Source organism: Ranitomeya imitator, chromosome 4, assembly GCF_032444005.1.
Source record: "Ranitomeya imitator isolate aRanImi1 chromosome 4, aRanImi1.pri, whole genome shotgun sequence".
Taxonomy (NCBI): domain Eukaryota; kingdom Metazoa; phylum Chordata; class Amphibia; order Anura; family Dendrobatidae; genus Ranitomeya; species Ranitomeya imitator.
The window spans coordinates 46287994-46305780 of NC_091285.1; the positions used below are offsets into that span (position 1 = coordinate 46287994).

The following is a 17787-nucleotide window of genomic DNA, read 5'->3' on the forward strand; positions in this document are numbered from 1 at the left end:
AAATGGAGATTGGCGTTATTTCAGCACAGATCTATCCCCCGCCCTCCCCCCTCCCACCCACTATACACTTTTAATGTGCAAATCTAGCTAGGCTTTTGGTGAACGAACAGTTATCGAACAGAAACTCGAACAGCCGAATTTTAAGCAAATTGTTCCGGTTCGACGAACAACTTGAACACCGCCCAAAACGGCTCGAATTTGAAATTGACGAACAGTTCAACTCGAACACCGCTCATCTCTAATCATGACATCCAAAAATTACTTTCAACAAAAACATAACTGCATCCTGTAATGATTTCATGTTTCTGATTATAGCTTTAATGTCTATCATTTATTCTGATTCCCTTTGGACAGAAAAAATTTCTCTCTCATGTGCCTAAATGAATCGCTGAAAATAACTCATATTTCATCATATTCATCTTCTCTTGTATTTTTGGAGATATATTACACCAAACATTCTGGTAACGCAAGTTAACAAATCTATATTTATCTGGCACAACGTGAAGTGCAGATGAGTAATGTGCAGTTGTGTGGTCACCTATAGGAGGTCCCTCCACCATCCAGACACCTGTAAGAGGGGTGGCACTCCTAGCCTTTAGCCCCATCTCATGTGAATAATAGGCGACAGCAAAGTCAAGCTCATAATTTCCGTTCCAGGTCCAACAGAGATAAGAGTTGATAAAAGCTTTTCCAGCAGAGATGTATGCGGGAGGCCCACCCAGATTTATCTCCAGCTTCATGTCAGACTCCATTTTACGGACTGTTTAGCTGTATAAAAAAAAGTTTTAAAAGCCTGTTAAATATAGCATTTTGTGCTTTCATTTCTATCATGATGTTTAATTAACATTGCATGGCTAAGCAGTTTAAATTGATGCCATCTATCAGCACTGTTACACATTTCTGGTGTCCGATTAAAGAATATAAGATAATTTGCCAGGAGATTAACACTGATCTCATTCCGATGGCTGCGGACATATCTAGAGTTCGTTTTGGAATATATCATGTAATCACTGGATATATGGGTGTGAAATGGGTTATAGTAATGGAAATGCTGGATCTCAGAAAAGTAATTGCAACCAAATATTTTTAGTTAGGGCTAAAAAAAGGTATTTAATTTTAATTCTCCTGATATGTAGATCTCCCGGCCTGCTTCCTTCATATCATGATAACCTAGGAGCCTGAAAGAAGGAAGATCCTCAATTCAAAGTATCTATTTTGACCTTCAAAACCAGGTCAAATTCTGAGGAGTGGGTGCATGATGTAGTCATTCTCATAGTGGTGTTTTTGACCCTCGTCTAGTAGAGTTAAACAAAACAATGCCCTGGATCACAGCTTGCAAACCTCTTGCCGGCCTGCTGGCATCCCAGGCCCAGTACCGTATCGTGAGTACCTCTCACAACAATGATAACATTGTACTGGGCCTTCTAATCAGGAAAGGAGCTGTGTGACGCCAGCAATAAGGTAGAGGTTCACAGGGCCTCTTGTCCAGCAGTCATAGAATACTGAAATAGCCACTTTATCAGTGTCCTGAAAATCTATTTGCTCTACTTTACTGTCTAATACTCTGCCATTTTTTGCTCTGTTCTGCCATAGTTTTTTATTGAATTACTTCTAAAGAGATTTCACACTAGACCACTTGTACGTAGTTGTTAACTGAATTATATACATTTTATTAAGCCTTTTTATAAATTTGCAAATTTTACACATTTACATTTTTAGAGTCACATTTCACAAATTATACATTGGTCCAGAAACGTGAAGTTTCTTGGACAAAATGATAAATCAAGTTCCATTATTAATAGTGCTGATGTCACGCTAAGTCACTTCTCAACGACAAGCTGTGAGTTGGGACACTCAAGTAGTCCAAGATCAATAACCAGGTGGGTACCTCATAAAAAGCAGGATGAGACAAAGACGAGGTCAAGTAACGGTCCAAGGTCAAAATACTGGGAGGAGAGTAGATCAAAGCAAAGTTAATAGGAAAACAAATGGTCAGAACAAGGTCAGGCAGCCAATGATCAACAAGCAAGGCACTAGGTACAGAAAACCAAGCCAGACTGAGCTGAAGCTACATCTGGTAGCTATCTGAGGCTGCTAACCCAATTAATAGCTGAAGAATCAAGGGAAGCAGGAGCACCCGAAGAGAGCTCAATACTTCTTAGTCTCAGATTGAATGGCCGAACTGTCAATAAAAACAAAGACAGCTCAGCATGTCCCTGCACCAGACTGGATGACTGAGCTGTCAATCACTGCACAGACAGCTCAGCATGCCCCTGCACCAGACTGAACAACTAAGCTATCAATCACTGTGCTCTAAGACACACTGAGGGGTGGAATTGTTACAGCTTTCTTCGTAAGTGGCAGGTTAAAAGATGGGTCTTTGAGTCACCTCAACCATTAGGACCTAGACCCTACTACGTTCACATTTCCTATAGCTATAACCAATAGACATCAAAATATATAACCAGTACAACACCAACAGAAAATGAAATACAATAATGTTATAATTATCTGGAATGCGGTGATCTAGTATTAATGAAAATCTGATAATGTGCAAAAAGTTTTCACAATGAGAACTACTATTTAAATGCCAACAGTAGTGCCATCTTGGGGAGTTTAGGCAAATGCCCAAAGTGTTTGCATTGACTTGTTGAGGTATGATCCATGGTCTCTTGTTTGTGGCAGAGCAAGAGAGATGTTTGAAGAATTGACATGAAGACAACAAATAATGCCATGGAGACTATCTGCTGAGACAGTGATGGCCTTCAAGGATAACACCGCGTTTGGCGGTGAAAAGTGACTGTGATTGTACTAAGGCTGCGGATCTTCAATAGTGCATGAACTTTTGAGAGCTGTGAGAGAGATAAACTGCAAAGTGAGAGATTTTAGTGGATAGTAAGACTCCCCCATACCAGTATTTTAATGTGGAGAAGACCAAGGCAACTGTAGGCCAGGCCTGAGTGTTGCTTAACTCATAATTGTCGCCAACATCTTGGAAGAAAAGGTCTATGACATGTTACCACTTTTATAACCTTAAGGACTGTCTTGTAGTCTACATCTGTACACTTTGGCCCCAATTCCCCAAATTGCACACTGAGCTTTGTCCCACATTTTGTGGTCCCATTGGCACTTACGTCCAAATCACCCTCAAAATGGGATTCAAGCATTTGTGCCAAGAGGACCATTGACTGTAATGATGCAGAGTGAATGCGTGCTCTGTTGTACATAATTTTCTAACATATATGCTTACTGGAGGCAGAAATCCAGATGCAGTCTACTACGCCTGAGTGTCCACCTCCTGTAGGCATATATACCCGAAAATGATGCATGACAGAGCAAAGGTTGAATCGGTTGGCATCATTACAGTCAATGGACCCAACGGTGCATACACCCGAATCCCATTTTACAGGGGAACTGAGACGTAAGTCCCAACGGAATCACTGCAGATGAACGGTGTGAAAGGGGCCAAAGTGATTATGTCAGAATTCTGGCATAAATCACTTTGAGAAGTTGTATAATTTTTGGTGCAACACAGTGTTACACAAATATTTTATGACTTTTGGCATTTTTACTCCAGTTTCACTCTGCTCTGCCAAATGGGTGGAGATGAGGTGGAACGGGAATGTAATGCCACGGCTTGTCTAACTCATGATGAGCTGCAGCATGCCTTACGCCACAAATCTTACTTCAGTCTCTGAACAGTCTTGATGAACTGGACTCTTTGTTTGACTACAAAGTCAAACTTTAGAGTCGTGCTGCGCACATTGAATTCTGTTTCTGCCATAATTTCTAAGCCATCCCCATCAGCTGCTTGTACTTTGCACTTATTTTAATGACACAGAAGCTATCTTGCCCAGAGCATTCACAATGTTTAAAAACGCATTAATAGACATTTTTGGTGGGCTTTTAAACAATCCTATTCATAATATTCTCATGCTGCATATGACTAGTTGACAGAACTTGAAACGGGATACTGAAATCTAGTGCCAGTGACCTTGAGTTGTATGTGTGCATAGGAATTCAGTAGGTTGGCACAGTCTATATTCTGTCACTCTCTAGAAAAATGAATGTTTATTTTAGCAGAGAGGCAAAGCGAGTGAGTTGTGTCTACTCTGTCTCTGGTGCATGAAATAAGTGGAAGAAGAATAAGAGGTATTGGTTGTTTAAACAATTAACTAGACCATTGCTCACAGGAAGTGAGTGTAAAATTATCCAAGTGGTAAAGAACAGAAAAGACTAAGATGACCACATCTAATTGGATGTAAATTAAACTTCATATAACTCTCAAATAATTTAATTTAGTAAAAAGTAAAAGTTAACCAAAAATGTGTCTTACCTTTCCTTTTGGCTCAAGATATCTTGAATTCAGAGATGAGTTCTACAAGATTATTAACATTCTGTGTGTTATTCACATCATCAACAGAATAAAGGAGCGCAGAGCCAATAGACAAAGTAAGGATTTATATGTCTGATGAAGGCAGAGTCCCTTCAGCTCCATACAATGAGTAGGTAGACCATGCATGGAGTCAGTTATGTCTCATCTGGTGAGCCTCTGGTCTGGAGGATCACTTCTTGATCAACACTGATAGGTGGCTTTGGTAGATCAGGGTGACCGAGTTGGGGTTAGGTTGCGTTAACGATGTAACAGGCTGCAGAGAAGGTGCTGAATTGGTGTAACAGAGCTGGAATAGTGACAACTAGGGTTGAGCGAAACGGATCGGACAAATTCAAAAATCGCCGACTTTCGGCAAAGTCGGGTTTCATGAAACCCGACCTGATCCTAGTGTGGGATCGACTATGAGGTTGGCAATCTTCACGCCAAAGTCGCGTTTCGTACGACGCTTTCAGCGCCATTTTTCAGCCAATGAAGGAGAGACGCTGAGTGTGGGCAGCGTGATGACATAAGTCTCGGTCCCCACCATCTTAGAGAAGGGCATGACGGTGATTGGCTTGCTTTCTGTGGTGTCACAGGGGCTATAAATGGGCGTGCACGCCGACCGCCATCTTACTTCTGCCGATCGTAGCATAGGGAGAGGTTGCCGCAGCTTCATCAGAAGAAGGGATATAGTTAGGGAGGGAATATTAACCCCCAAAACTACTTGTGCTGTAGCGATTTCCACTGTCCAACACCACCATTTGTTTGCAGGGACAGTGGAGGCTATCTTTTTGTGCATCAGCTCTGTAGCTTATTAGGCTGCCTTATAAGGCTCCCTGATAGCTGCATTGCTGTTTGCACGCCGCTATGCAAACCAACTGATTTTTTAAAAGCAAAAATCCCGTTGCTCCTTTCTGCATAGTTATCTTGTTTATTTGTCCACACTTTTGTGTGCAGCAGTCCTTTTTATTGCTGCCATACTTTTCTTGAGATCACTGTAGGGAGATTGAAATTGTACTACAGTCCTTGTATTTTTTCATATATCTTCCAGCCACTTTCTGCCACTTACATTGTGTTGTTTTAGACACTGGGCCTGAGTTTTGGTTCAGTCTCCAAAAAAAAGGGAGATTTAAATTCTCAACAAGTTTATATACACCTTCTACCTTGTTTTACAGTACCATATAACGGTTGTTATTTTGGTTAGATTTTCCAAAAAATGAGGAAGTCTGGTGGAAGAGCCCGTAAGCGGTGGTTGCCATCTGGTACTGATAGTAGTGGTGGTGGTGATGCATCTGGTGGTAGTGGCAAATTCACAATAGCACCTAAGGCTGGAGGTCAAATTATTTTGCCCCACCTTTTCCTGCTGACACTTAGCTTGCCTGAAAAATGTCTTGCTTTTGGCCTCCTCTTACTGACTTCTCCAATTCCTCCATTTGCAGCTGTTGAATGTCCACCATAGGCCATTTTTTACCTCCCAAAATGGGCTGACTCCCCCCACAGGGCCGTGGTCACCACCTGGCGCAAGCACCCGTGCGAGTGCCATTTGACAGGTGGGTGTGCCCACTCTTGGGTGCCGGCACTGGGACAGGGTCCCTCATAGTACAATGAAGTGTTTCTGACGGTGGTGGTGCACAACCAACATCAGACACACCGTCGTAATATGAGGGGCCCTGTGCCAGTACCGCCAGCTCGAACAGTGCTCTACCACTTGCAATACTTACCTCTCCCTGCTCCACCACTGTGTACTCTGTGCTGTGTACTCTGTGCTGAGGCCCTGGCCTCCATTTTGACCAGTTAATACTTTGCGCCTACTACCACTGTCTGCTACTCAGCAGAGGAGCCCACCCCTGTACCTAGCTATGCCACCTGTTTAGTCCTCTTACCAATTTTAAACTGCATTTAGCCTACTTTATTATTTGGGCATACTAACTGTGGTTGCCACTCATTACAGTTGTCCTCCACTGAACAAAGCAATGCCCCCTGTTTAGTCCTGTTAACAATTTTGAACTGCATTTAGCCTACTTTATTATTTGGGCCCACTAACTGTGTCTGCCACTCATTACAGTTGTCCTCCACTGAACAAAGCAATGCCGCCCGTTTAGTCCTGTTACCAATTTTGAACTGCATTTAGCCTACTTTATTATTTGGGCCTACTAACTGTGTCTGCCACTCATTACAGTTGTCCTCCACTGAACAAAGCATTTGTAAAAATACTTTATTATTTGAGCCTATATCTGTGTTTCCTCCTCATCCTGCCCATTGCCCAGCCACTGCTAGATGAGTCTGCTGGTACATTGACCCAGACCACTACATTCCCCTTGCACTCTACACAGCCAGAATCTGACCCTGCTGAAAGTCAGGTTTCCCTTCCCGCATACTATACCACCTTACACGGGGACAAAGAGGAAGGTGCAGATGAAAGTGCATGTTCCTTGATCAGGTGAGGGGGCATACTCGTTGGTGACGTCACTGGCACAGGGCCCCTCATAGTACGCAAAAGTGTCTCTGCCAGTGGGAGGCCCCACCCGCCGTCAAACACACCGCTGTACTATGAGGGGCCCTGTGCCAGTGCCAACGAGTGGGCCCTTCCTGCTTGCTCTGGATCACAGCACTTGCGAAGTTGAAATCCTTACCTCTCCCTGCTCCACTGCCATAACGTATTCCGCGTTTCCTGGGCCCACGAAAATCTTGAGCCAGCCCTACCCCCCCACAACTTTAGCCAAATGACTTCCAGTTTTCAATGCCTAACTATTATTATAAAGTAAACTAAGATTGACAAGCTTAAGTAATAAGAATTAATGTTTTTGGCATTAAAATGGGCACTGTAGGTGTTTTCCTGTTCTCCACTCACTGCCGACTTTGATTCCCCATTGACTTGCATTGGGTTTCGTGTTTCAGTCGGCCCCCGACTTTTCGCAATCATCGTACAATTTCGCCCGGTTTCGCGAAACCCGACTCGATCCGAAAAAAGTAAAAGTCGCTCAACTCTAGTGACAACAGTTTGCAGCAGAGCTGGAACAGTGTAGACAAATGGGCACAGAGATGACTGATGTAGCAAGTTGAGTCTGAGTAGCAATGCTGAAATGTAGCAGAGTGGAACCTCAATATGGCAGAGCAAAGCAGCTGATGTTCAGCATGGTCATCTCTCTACCTAAGCCAAGCCAAAATCGACTAGCCTCATTAAAGTACATAAGGTTGCGGCAGCAACCTGATTCGCAGGAGATGAAATAGGACCAGATGTCATCAATTGGCACTGGAACTGGGGGTCGTGAGTAACAGAGTTTACTTATGGTACTTCACATTATGTGAGCATGACAATATTTCTTGCAGTCACATTCCTATGTATGCCTTTAAATGAATTGGGAGGGATATTGAGTGCAGTGAGGCTTCAAAGAGTTTTATGGTTAATTAATTACAGAGAAGTGTGCATCAACCTTAAAACGGTCATCACGTGACTAAATTATATAGGCAAAAGACTTGTCATCAAGTATTCACAGAGCACATCAGCCATGCCTAGCACCTGATATCCGAGCACCTGAGGCTTGTCATCACCAACAATGTTAATTGTATAGCAGTTGTGTTTAAGATTAGGTATAGACACTGGCAGCTTACTTTAAATGTGTGGAGCGGTTATTTGGTCATTGTATGATATTAATTACTGCATCATTGTATATGTTTATAGGTTATGGACACATTTGACACAGAGAAAATTATTTTTACATATGTTAACCTTTAGTTAATAAAAGTTTTAGTCTTCAAACTTTATTTCTTCATTCATTATCACCTCCTGATATGCTTTTTGTAGCCTGGTCTAAGTTTCAGATTATTTTCTTATGGGAGTGCCCATCCCAGTAATATAGGTTGGGTGTGAAGTTTGTTGACTTCATTGGCTAATATATCAGCACAGCTTCTATCCTACACATATTCCATATTCATATGTGCTTTTAATGACACTTACAGCATAGTTTTGCTATTTTAGGTGCACGCAATTTTTCCTGGAAATTTAATCAAAAGCCAATTGATATTTTAGTAAATGTTTCTTGTGTAGGAGGAAGCCCACCCAAACATGAGGAGAGTATTTAACTTCATGTAGATGATGACCTTGACAAGATTAGAATCAAGTCCTGAAGGGCAGCAGTGCTGACTATTTGGCAATGAAACAAATGTGAACGTTGTCAGGCACACTGAATCGTGACATTGCCAATCTCCAAGACCACCTGTCTCTGAGGCTGTTTTTTCCTCACTTTAGCTTGTAAGTCTCCTAAGAGTATTGTGAGAATCTGATGTTGTGGGTTAGAAAAATCACGTAGGCAAGTTAATGATGTAACTATTTTTATTCCATACATCTATGGTTGCACAACAAATCCAGGTAGAGGGCCAATATACACTGTTCTCAGTCCACAATTTCCCAATATGAGATCGATAGTTCCAGTGGCCCCATAACAGGCGATTCCTACTGTCTCCCAACTTTTGGTTGGCCCACAGCTTTTGGTATCTACAGCCAGTATAGTGTGCAGTCACATCATATGTTCCTCCAGATGATGGATATCATGACTATAGCTATGGCTACCCTTCCAGCCAGCAACCAATCTCCAAAACTCCATAGATCATCCATCCCAGCTTTGATTCTCTACTTCGAAGTCCCTCCAACCACTGCTTGATTCAATCCATGTGCCTTTTTCTCCCTTCCCCTTAAAACAATTTTATTTAGCTCACAGAACAAAGCATATCCCATCACATGGGGCTGTATGTGAGGCCTCCTGTGGTGACAGCTCTCTTGGGTCTACTATCTTCATCCACACAATGAGCCTAGGCTGGTAGAACAATGGATTCATAGGATGATTGCTTTACATTTACCCTTAGCAGTCTCCTGTCTGGCCTTAGGCTAGGTTCACATTGCATTAGGGCAATCCGTTTAGCGCATACGCTAGCGGATTGCGCTACCGCAATGTCCCAAAAGGGATCGCGTTTGGCGATCCCGCCAACGCAGATACCCGATCTACGCTAGCGAGGAATGGACCTCGGATTCTGCAAGCAGCGTCCAAGGTCCGTCCGAAACTAACGGGACATCGCTAGCGCATGCCAAAAATGGCATGCGCTAGCGATTTGCTAGAGATCCGTTAGCACATTGCAGTCAATGGGTGCGCTAACGGATCCGTTACATAGCGCTAATTGCGACAATTGCGCCATGTAACGGAGTCCGCTAGCGGACACCCATTAACGCAATGTGAACCTAGCCTGCTCCCCTTCCTCTGCTTACCATCCCTGAATGTAAACATTGATTCCTCAGGATGAACTGACTAGCAAGCAAATCACTAATAAAACAGAGCAAGAAAATATCTAATAAAATACAGCAAAACCGGTGCTCCGTGCTGGAAAAAGTTTCTGCTCTACGTCCATTTGTCCTATAGTCTTTAGTAAGCGGTCATATCCTCACAAGTCTAATCTTTTACAAGAACATATATCATAAAAATTGTATGAAAATGAAAAAGTAAAATAAAATGGCAGGGTTGTATCAAACAAAAGCAGTCTGTGGCCTGGACTTTTATGTTACATCTCTTCACATGCGCACCACAAGATATGAGTTTTCTGCAAGTTATTAATACAGTTATTATATCTATAATAAACAGAGCAGAAAAAGGAATCAATCATAATCAAACAGAAGACGATCAATACCACCTCTCACACTCTGCCTGCCTCAAACGCTAATTTAGGAATAATAGATTTGATAACATTTATAAATAACTAATGCAGTGAGGGGTTGAGAGGTTGGGGGACTTAGGGCAGGTTAAGGAGGGCGTCTAAAACACTATTGGAAATTGCAAAAATCGTATGAGTCCATGGTTGCGTGCATAAATATTTCTTATTGCTACATCTAAGTTTTGTTTTTCTTCCATAGTTGCATAGGTTGAAAAAAAAATACAGGTGCAGCAAGTTCGACCTTTCTCCACCAGTTCCATATTCTCTATCACTATTTATAACCCACAATACCATTTGCTATGAGAAAAGCATCCAGCCCTTTTTTAAATGCTGTTATAACGTTTGCTTTATTTCCTCTTGTGGCTGGCATTCCACTGTTTGACTGCTCTAACTGTAATGAATAGGGTTGAGCGACTTTTACTTTTTTAGGATCGAGTCGGGTTGAGCGGAACCTGACTTTCTCAAAAGTCAGGTCGAGTGAAATCGTCCGATTATCGCGAAAAGTCGGGGATCGACCGAAACACGAACCCCAATGCAAGTCAATGGGGAAGCATAGTCGGCAGTGAGTGGAGGCCAGGAAAACACCTACAGTGCCCATTTTAATGGCAAAAACATCCATTCTTGTTACTGAAGCTTTTCAATCTTAATTTACCTTATAATAATAGTTAGGCATTGGACATTGGGGGTCATTTGGCTAAAGTTGTGGGGGGTAGGGCTGGTTCAAGTTTTTAATGGGCCCAGGAAACGTGGACTACGTCACGGTGGTGGAGCAGGGAAAGGTAAGTATTTCAACTTTGCAAGTGCTGTGATCCTGAGCAAGCAGGGGGGGCCCACTCGTTCGCATTGGCACTGGCACAGGGCCCCTCAAAGTACGGCGGTGTGTTTGCACGGCGGGGGCGCCTCCCACCGGCAGCGACACTTTTGCGTACTATGAGGGGCCCTGTGCCAGTGACGTCGCCAACGAGTATGCCCCCCACCTGATGAAGGAACCTGCACTTTCATCTGCACCTTCCTCTTTGTCCCCGTGTAAGGTGGTATAGTATGCAGGAAGGGGAACCTGACTTTCAGCAGGGTCACATTCTGGTTGTGTAGCATGCAAGGGGAATGTAGTGGTCTGGGTCAATGTACCAGCAGACTCATCTAGCACTGTCTGGGCAATGGGCAGGATGAGGAGGAAACACAGATATAGGCCCAAATAATAAAGTGGGCTAAATGCAGTTCAAAATTGGTAACAGGACTAACCAGGCATCATAGCTTTGTTCAGTGGAGGACAACAAATGGAGGACACAAATCTGTAAGTAGGCTAAATGCAGTTCAAAAATGGTAACAGTAGTAACTAGGCGGCACTACTTTGTCCAGTGGAGGAGAACAGCAAGGAGCGGCAGACACCGTTAGTAGGCCCAACCAAACTAGTAGGCCAAATGCAGTTAAATATCTGATATAGGCCAAAAGCCTGAAGGATGAAGCTCAGCTTTTTACCTTGGAGGACAACACCAAGGAGCGGCAGACACCGTTAGTAGGCCCCAACCAAACTAGTAAGCCAAATGCAGTTTAATATTAAAAATATAGGCCGAAAGCCCGAAGATAGAAGCTCAGGAAATTAAACCAGGAGAACACCTAGGAGCGGCAGACACCGTTAGTAGGCCCCAATCAAACTAGTAGGCCAAATGCAGTTTAATATTAAAAATATAGGCCGAAAGCCCGAAGATAGAAGCTCAGGAAATTAAACCAGGAGAACACCTAGGAGCGGCAGACACCGTTAGTAGGCCACAACAAATCTAGTAGGCCAAATGAAGTTAAATAACTTATATAGGCCGAAAGCCTGAAGATTGAAGCTCAGCTTTTTACCTTGGAGGACAACACCAAGGAGGCTCAATGCAGGTTAAAATAGCTTACAGGGGTACACAGGCAGCATTGGTGTGTTCAGCGGAGGACGATTGCAAGGAGGGACCGCAGACAGACTTAGTAGGCCTAAAATAAAAAAAGGAGGCTCGATGCAGGTTAAAATAGGTTACAGGGGTACACAGGCAGCATTGGTGTGGTCAGCGGAGGACGATTGCAAGGAGGGACCGCAGACAGACTTAGTAGGCCTAAAATAAAAAAAATAGGCTCGATGCAGGTTTAAATAGGTTACAGGGGTACACAGGCAGCATTGGTGTGGTCAGCGGAGGACGATTGCAAGGAGGGAACGCAGCCAGACTTACTAGGCCTAAAATAAAAAAACGAAGTCTCTATGCACTTTTTAATAGGTTCCAGGGGTACACAGGCAGCATTGGTGTGGTCAGTGGAGGTCAATTGCAATGAGGGACCGCAGACAGACTTAGTAGGCTTAAAATAAAAAAAGTAGGCTCGATGCAGGTTTAAAAAGGTTAAAGGGGTACACAGGCAGCATTGGTGTGGTCAGCGGAGGACGATTGCAAGGAGAGACCGCAGACAGACTTATTAGGCTTAAATTAAAAAAGTAGGCTCGATGCAGGCTAAAATAGGCTACAGGGGTACACAGGCAGCATTGGTGTGGTCAGCGGAGGACGATTGCAAGGAGGGACCGCAGACAGACTTAGTAGGCTTAAAATTAAAAAAGTAGGCTCGATGCAGGCTAAAATAGGTTACAGGGGTACACAGGCAGCATTGGTGTGGTCAGCGGAGGACGATTGCAAGGAGGGACCGCAGACAGACTTAGTAGGCTTAAAATTAAAAAAGTAGGCTCGATGCAGGCTAAAATAGGTTACAGGGGTACACAGGCAGCATTGGTGTGGTCAGCGGAGGACGATTGCAAGGAGGGACCGCAGACAGACTTAGTAGGCCTAAAATAAAAAAGTAGGCTCGATGCAGGATTAAATAGGTTACAGGGGTACACAGGCAGCATTGGTGTGGTCAGCGGAGGGCAATTGGATGGAGTGTTTGACACAGATACTAGGCCAAAATAATAAAGTGAGGTTAATGTCTGGCAAATAAAAAATTTCACAAATAAACAGGTGGCATACCTAGGTAAAGGGGTGGGCTCCTCTGCTGACTTGCAGACAGTGGTATTTGGCGCAAAGTATTAACTGGTGTAAATGTAGGACAGAGCCCCTGAATATTTTTCTAGCTTCATACATGTCAACAAATTGGTATTGGCAGTGCCATTGAAGGATTTAACCACACAGACTAAACAGTGGTGGAGCGGTGAGAGATAATTTGCAAGTGGTAGAGCACTGTTTGAGCTGGGGGGGAACACTCTCTCGTGGGCGGCGGTACTGGCCCAGGGCCCCTCATGTTACGACAGTGGGTCTGATGTTGGGTGCGCACCACCACCCCCAGAGACACTTCATTGTACTATGAGGGACCCTGTGCCAGTGCCGTCGCCCAAAAGTGGGCACACCCACCTCTTCAGCCAAATGGCACTCGCACGTGGGGGGAGTCAGCCCATTTAGGGAGGTGTAAAAATGGCGTATGCTGGACATACAGCAGCTGCACATGGAGAAATTGGAGCAGTCAGTAAGACCGGTCCAAAAGCAAGACCTTTTTACAGGAAACGTATGACCAGCAAAAATGCACCTCTGCACCGCTGTGATCAGCTGGCCCAAAAAAAAAAAATACAATCCAACCTTTTATGTGCTGTAGCCAAAAATATCCTTATAATTACCAATAGGGTGCTGCATCCAGGTAAAAATACAGGAAAGCTAGGTGTCAGCAGGGAAAGGTGGGGCAAAAAAATTAGAAATCCATGATTGGTTCATTTTAATGAAGGTTAGATCATCAACATTTTGGGTAGCCAGACGACTCCTTTTTTCAGTCAGTATTGACCCAGCAGCACTGAATACTCTTTCTGATAGCACACTAGCTGCTGGGCAAGCAAGTTCCTGCAATGCATATTCTGCCAATTCAGGCCAGGTGTCCATTTTGGATGCACAGTAATCAAATGGGAGAACATCGATAAGGGAGGAAAAATAGTTAGTAACCATACTGGACAAATGTTGTCTCCTGTCACTTTGAATTGATGCTGCAGTACCTGCGGTCATTGCGAAATCACTCCACAACCTGGTCATAAAACCACTCTGTCCAACGCCACTTCTGATTTGTACACCTCTAACACCTCTGCCATGTTGTCCCCTGCAGCTCGTGTGAGAACCATCACCGCCGCTGTGTGCTGGGAATGCCTGAAGCAAACGGTCTACAAGAGTTGCTTGTTTGGTAGACAATATTTGCTCAAGGTTCTCATGTGGCATGATATTTTGCAATTTCCCTTTATAGCGTGGATCCAGGAGGCAGGCCAACCTGTAATCGTCATCGGTCATCATTTTGATAATGCGGGGGTCCCTTTTTAGGATACGCAAGGCATAATCCGCCATGTGGGCCAATGTTCCAGGTGTCAATTCACAGCTTGTGCTGGGTTGAGGAACACTTTCTGGCAAATCAACATCACTTGTCTCCCTCAAAAACCCTGTACCTGACCTTGCAATGCCACCAGTTTGTATTGCCCCCTGAGAAGCTTCCTCCTCCCATAAATATTCATCCCCATCATCCTCCTCCTCTTCGTCCGCCACCTCATCCAGGAGACTTCCCTGAGCAGACAGTGGCTGACTGTCATCAAGGCTACCCTCGTCCTCGGCTGCAGATGCCTGCTCATTTATGTGCATCAAACTTTGCATCAGCAGACGCATTAGGGGGATGCTCATGCTTATGATGGCGTCGTCTGCACTAACCAGGTGTGTGCATTCCTCAAAACACTGAAGGACTTGACACAGATCTTGTAGCTTCGACCACTGCACACAGGCTCTGACTGGCCCACCGGGAAACCGGAGGATCCTCCTGTGGGCCCTGGCACTGACACCTGCTGGCAGGGCCTCCCCCCGCTCCAGGCCCCCCCCCCGCCGCCGCCCGAACGCCCACCCGAACGCCCGTCCGCCCGCCTTGAATACTCACCCTGCTCCAGCGATGGTCTCGGCGTCTGCACTGCAGCTCGTCCTGAATGAGCGGTCACGTGACACCGCTCATTAAGATCATGAATATGCGCATATTCATGATCTTAATGAACGGTGTCACATGACCGCTCAAGCAGGAAGAAGGTGCTGCGTCGGCGCCGCTGCCTGGAGTCGGGACAGAGCGCGAGGGATGTCGGCACGGCCGTGCAGTGGGACAGGTGAGTATGAGGGACGGAGGGACGGGGGGATGAAGGAGGACATAAGCCAGTGCGCTGAGCAGGAGCAGGAGCGGGAGCGGGAGCGGGTGCGGGTGCGGAGAGATAAGCCTGCATACAGGGGGGAATATAAGCCATGCAGGGGGGAATATAAGCCATGCATACAGGGGGGAATATAAGCCATGCATACAGGGGGGAATATAAGCCATGCAGGGGGGAATATAAGCCATGCATACAGGGGCGGAATATGAGCCATTCATACAGGGGGGGATATGAGCCATGCATAGAGGGGGAGAATATAAGCCCAGCATACAGGAGGGGGGGGAATATGAGCCATGCATGCATGGGGGAATATAAGCCATGCATACAGGGGGGAATATAAGCCATGCATACAGGGGGGATATGAGCCATGCATACAGGGGGGGTAATATGAGCTATGTATATGGGATAGGAGGGAGATGAGCCATGCATAGGGGGGAATATAAGCCATGCATACAGGAGGGGGGTCATTATACAGTATTGAGCATCATGTGTGGCCGTTATACAGTATGGAGCATCATGTGTGGCCAATGGACATTATACAGTATGGAGCATCATGTGTGGCCGTTATACAGTATTGAGCATTATGTGGGATCATTATACAGTATGGAGAACTGTGTGGCCGTTATACACTATGGAGCACTATGTGTGGGTGGTCATTATACAGTATGGAGCACTGTCTGGGCATTATACAGTATGGAGCAATGTGTCGCCATTATACACTATGGAGCATCATGTGTGGCCATTATACACTATGGAGCATCATGTGTGGCCATTATACAGTATGCAGCATCATGTGTGGCCATTATACAGTATGGAGCATCATGTGTGGTGGCCGTTATACAGTATTGAGCATCATGTGCGGCCATTATACAGTATGGAGCACTGTGTGGCCATTATACAGTATGGAGCATCATGTGTGGCCATTATACAGTATGGAGCACTGTGTGGCCATATTTGTTTTTGGTTATAATTATTGTATATAAAACAGTGTGATCAGCAGTGCTAACTGGCTGCGGTTGGGACGTGGATATGGTTGTGACTAGTTGTGAAATGGGTCTGGTCAGAGGCGTGGCCTAAAATTTGCCGCGGCACTCTACGCGCGCCGCAAACTTTATACCTCCTTCCCTTCTTCAAAAGTTGGGAAGATCACTGCAAGTGCCGCAAATCCCATAGGGAATGAATGAGGCCGAATGCAGTGTTGCTGTAAGTGATCCGTTACGCGGCAGATGCAGAAAATCTGCCCGATCTGCTGCAAAAGCTGACTTTCACATCAGCGATTCTTGCCAAAGTCACTGCCGATAGTGTCATACTCACCAAAAGGGGAGGCAGCGCTAAAAGTGCCTAGGGCAGCAGAAACTCTAAATATGGCCCCAGGGGAGCTACATTATATTCTGTGGGGGGACTGCATTATACTCAAGGTACTACATTATATTATGGGGGGCTACATCATACTATATGAGGGGTTACAGTATACTATATGGGGGGCTGCATTATATTCTGTGGTGGGGCTGCATTATTCTCTCAGGGGACTACATAATATTATGGGGGCTACATCATACTATATGAGGGGGCTACAGTATACTCTATGGGGGGCTGCATTATATTCTGTGGTGGAACTGCATTCTCTCAGGGGACTACATTATATTCTGTGGTGGGTGGCATTATACTATATGGGGGGGGCTGCATTATACCCTATGGGGTGCTACATTATATTCTATGGTGGGGACTGCGTCATACTTGAGAGGGTTGCATTATATTTTGTGGGGTGCTGCATTATATTCTATGAGAGGGGCTGCATTATATTTTATGAGGGGGCTACATTATATTCTGTGAGGGGGCTACCCCAACCCTTGCTACATTATTAAGATGTGAACTACCTTATATTATACCCTGATATTAGCGCTTTTTACCGCACAATTGGTGGTCTTGTATCTATTACTATGTAGCTACATAGTGGGCCCCAAGAATGATTTTCTCTGGTGGGCCCAAGGTGCTCCAGTCCGACGCTGACTGCACACCTGACAACTCCATGTCTGCCATCCAACTGCCTGCCCGTGTATGTGTATCCTCCCACAATACATAGCACGCCTCTGTTCGCACAGTCTCTGAAGCATGTGCAGTGTGGAGTTCCACCTTGTTGCAACGTTGATTATTAGGCGGTGCTGGGGAAGATTCAAAGATCGCTGATGGTTCTGCATACGGCTGGAGTGTACGGGCAAACGGCGGATGTGCGAGCAAAGTCTTCGCACCTTCAGGAGCAGGGCGGGTAACCCTGGATAACTTTTCAGGAAGCACTGCACCACCAGGTTCAAGGTGTGAGCCAGGCAAGGAATGTGTTTCAGTTGTGAAAGGGCTATGGCAGCCATAAAATTCCGTCCGTTATCACTGACTACCTTGCCTGCCTCAAGATGTACACTGCCCAGCCATGACTTAGTTTCTTGCTGCAAGAACTCGGACAGAACTTCCGCGGTGTGTCTGTTGTCGCCCAAACACTTCATTTCCAACACAGCCTGCTGACGCTTCCCACAAGCTGCTCCATAATGGGACACCA

General features: G+C 45.0%; 1 long non-coding RNA gene across 1 annotated transcript in view; it reads right to left on the bottom strand.

The window, feature by feature from the left end:
• Nucleotides 1-346: 346 nt before the first annotated feature.
• The window catches only part of LOC138673937 (uncharacterized), a 51807-nt gene continuing 34366 nt past the window's right edge, over nucleotides 347-17787 (bottom strand). Inside the window, exon 3 of the long non-coding RNA XR_011320380.1 lies at nucleotides 347-768. This is a non-coding gene — a long non-coding RNA (uncharacterized lncRNA). The remainder of the gene's footprint in view (nucleotides 769-17787) is intronic.